At 32.4% G+C, this 3,889-nt stretch overlaps 1 pseudogene; it reads left to right on the top strand.

Moving 5' to 3' along the window:
* Positions 1-3,258: 3,258 nt before the first annotated feature.
* On the top strand, positions 3,259-3,358 carry LOC122103013 (annotated as a pseudogene).
* Positions 3,359-3,889: the final 531 nt, after the last annotated feature.

The raw sequence follows: 3,889 nt of genomic DNA, 5'->3' as shown, positions 1-3,889 counted from the left end.
CCATACTGCCCTTGATTAACTATTTAAAATTTTGAGAGGTCATATTCATACTCTCTAGAGGTTGCTGTTTGGTTGGGATTTTTGTGTGTTTGGTTTTTGTTGTGTTTTTAACTAAATTTCAAAAGTTTGTGCAATTGTGTTACAATTAAATATGTCCATGTAATTGTCCAATGCTCCTGGATCAGAGTCACTCCTTCTATCATTCTCAACCAATCCCTTCTCCAAGATTTATTTCAGATTTACCACTTCCTTTATCACATGTGTACATTGAGTATTCTAGTTGTACTTGCCACTTTTTCAGTTTTCATTCATTCTATGTTTTTACTAATATTCTTCTCTGGTCTCAACTTTTTGATAGTCATTCTGTTTAACTGTCTGTTCATACTTCGACAGGTTTATATACATTCTATGGCATTTCTATCCTGCATATACTTGAACTGATATCAGCTTATATTTCCATAATAATTCATCTGCAATAACAATTTGCAAGACTGAAGTCGTGAAGCACCTATACATGATTTTATTCTCATCCATTTGGAAGATTAATATTTAGTCAACAAGAAAGTTTAAAAATGGCTTAGAATGTTTTCCTAACTACCAATTTTTATAAATGGCTTTGTACAATGGTTTGTGATTATTTTATTTTACATGAGATAATATTCTCTACTATGTATAACTTTTGGGAAAAGAAGAAAACTAAAATTTATTACTGTGGAGGAATATGATAGAAATAGAAGACAGATTTTATGTTTGTCACATCTCTGATGAGTACCCATATTCAAGACTTAAAGTCATATTTCTTAAGGAAAACATCAAACAACATGATAAGGCAACTATTCGTGATCTTTTAAAATGTACCTTATTATTTGATGAAATTTACTTTATTAGCTAAAGTTTAGGCTTGAAATATGGAAGGCTGATCTATATAACACATTTCTGGAAGGCATCTACTGAACAACACAAATGGTGGGGGCTACTATTTCTATAATTTAAGGAATAGTTGAACCTGTTTGGTGTTAGTGCTGGATAATAAATCAACTCTATTTTAACTTGCTCCTTCCACTGAAAAACTTGTAATGTTACTAAGTATCATCTAATCGTCAAATGTTATTTTGGCGAATGTGCCTTTAAAAAGTTTATTTGAGGCGCTGGGAAGGTGGCTCTGTGGTAAAGCACTTGCTTGCATGCATGAGGTCCTGTGTTCAATTCCCCAGCATCACATGACCAAAAAGAAAAAAATCTGGAAGTGTGCTGTGGCTCAAGTGGTAGAGTGCTAGTCTTAAGCTGAAGAGCTGAGGGAGAGCGCCCAGGCTCAGAGATCAGGCCCCACGCCCGGACCCCCTAAAAAATTATTTGAATAGGAATATATTTTCAGGAGATTAAATATAGGTTACCATTGGTTTGAGAATGACAACCTTTTTATACTACATAACCAAGTTTTACTGAAGTACCAGTGTTTTGAAGCACTAAGGATCTTCTCAATGTTTTTCTGAATTATATTTGACTTCTAAGTCAAGTTTTCCCAGCCTTGGTAGAAAAATTATGGATCTATCCTTCCAGGAACTATTTTTTGGCCTACTTATACTGGACTGAAATCTTTCATTAATCATTAGGAGAGGGGTATTAAAAATATTCTTGTGACATTTGTGATCTTGTTCACTAATATGGGCTGGTCATATGTAAATTGAAAGTGTGAATTACAGAAGTTTCTCTCAGATTTTGTGATCTCATCTTTCATTTTAAGTTGCCTTGCATTTCACAATTGCTTACTGCTAAATCCTATGTAATTGGGGCCCTGCATTATTATAGGAAATGAGAAGTTGAGATGAGTCTTCAATTACTTTCTGTTGGCATGTGGCATGGGCCTAGGTATGAGGACTTGCCCTTGTTATCTGATGATACAGATAACTGGGACCTGGGATCCTAGGACGCGTGGGTCCTGTAGAAGAATAATACCTTTTGGACATCATATCAGCAAAATTTGGGTATGATCAGAAATATGGAGAAAACCATTCTGGGTCCAGTGAGTTAAAACAATATACAGAGCAGCAGAGCAAAATCCCTTACATATTAAAGGAAAACATTTTTTTTTTGCCATGTGAATTCAGGAGTCTAAGAACACTTAGAAGGTATCACAAGTTTATATCGAAGACATTGGATTGATACTTCTTATATTCTAACATATATTCTAAACTTAATTATTTATATTCCAATCTATTTATTGTAATAAATATCAATTTATTTGTCAAATTATCGATTAATTCTAGTAAGTTTCATTGTGTGAAACATAAAATTAGCACATATAAATATAAAATATATAACTATATGTAATATAAGGAATGTTTTTCATTGTTCTGTTGTGGTTAGGGTATCAAAGGCAACTCTGTTTTACAGTATTATTCCATTATCTCTACCTCAGACTTTGGTAGAGTTAGACCTAAAGCTTTACCATTTGTAGATTTACAGCCTAGAGGCAAGAGGAAACACTGAGATTAAAACATTACCAATTTAAGGCCTAATATCAAGGAAAAAATATGGACTTCTCCTGGAGCTATGGAAATATTTGGTGATAGAAATTCAGTAGTGTAAGTTCCTGCCTGGTTGGATGGTAGACAGGTCAGGACATTAGGTAATCATGCATAAGAACAATTTTTTCACCTTTTTGGCTTTAGCTACTTTTGAAATGCTATGTATAATAAACAATTATATTTTGATAAAATACTTTCTAGTCAGAACTGTTTATTTCTCCATGATCCCTTGTAACTAAGATTAGTTTTTTTCCAGTAAGATAATCTTTGCTGTCAGGGTAAGATATTCTGGTTGGTCTGTTACTACATGGAAGAAGGGTAAAGGGCCAGTAGACATTTGTGCCAGTAAGACCTCATTTGGGAAATTTTAAGCTGCAAAATTTTAGAAGTAGCTCTTCAGCAAGGCTTACTTTGAATCCATTAGCTCCACAAAGCTAACTCAGTTGATAAATAAGTACTTGAAAAGCCATATCTTTGAATCTAGCTATAAAGCCTTCAAAGTATGACGAAATTTAAAATGAAAAAGACTTAAAATAGTCATTGGCAAAATAATTGCAAGTGTGAGCAATCTACCGAACAATATATTTTTCCACTATACACAGAATTTCAGAGAAATAAGATCAATAGCATTGTTAGTAACAATAAGGTTTCCTTGTTACAAATAGGCAACCAAGGATATATGCCTGTATAAAGATTGCATCATTAACTACTTAAATTCACAGGATACTACATGCTTCGGCAGCACGTATACATAAATTACAACAATATAGAGATTAACATGCCACTTGGACAGGGATGATCTGAAAATATGCGAAGTATTCCATATTTTTCATTCTTCAGATGCAAGAAATGAAAAACAGTTATTAAAAAGTTGATTACAAAAATACAAGTGTAACAACACATGCGATTCATATAATTAAAAGTTAGTTTGGCATCAGTGTATTACATCTTCACCTTAGAAAGGTCTTTACATAGCATAACTTTACAAAACTTTGAAATTAGATAACATTTTAATTTTATCCCAAAGAAATAAAATACTATAAGGACCTAGGATAAAAAAGAATCTTAAACTGTTTTTATATGGAATGCAATCTGTAAGGACACATTTATTAATGAATATATATAATATATAACAATGTAGTATTCAAAGTATTATATCTAGGAAAGAATGAAATAGATTATGGACATCTTACAAACAAAATACAGAATATGTTAAAATATACTTTCTTCAGACAAGCACCAGAAATATCTTTGGTTTCTGTACTACTCATTTCAACAGATACGTTAAAATTATTTCTGATTTAAAAAAATCACAAGCTCTACAGAAATCATTATAGATGTACACAAACAACTCTTGAATA

The sequence above is a fragment of the Dipodomys spectabilis genome, unplaced genomic scaffold (genome assembly GCF_019054845.1).
Source record: "Dipodomys spectabilis isolate Male_0828 unplaced genomic scaffold, ASM1905484v1 ptg001310l, whole genome shotgun sequence".
NCBI lineage: Eukaryota > Metazoa > Chordata > Mammalia > Rodentia > Heteromyidae > Dipodomys > Dipodomys spectabilis.
This window is presented reverse-complemented; position numbering and strand designations above follow the sequence as displayed.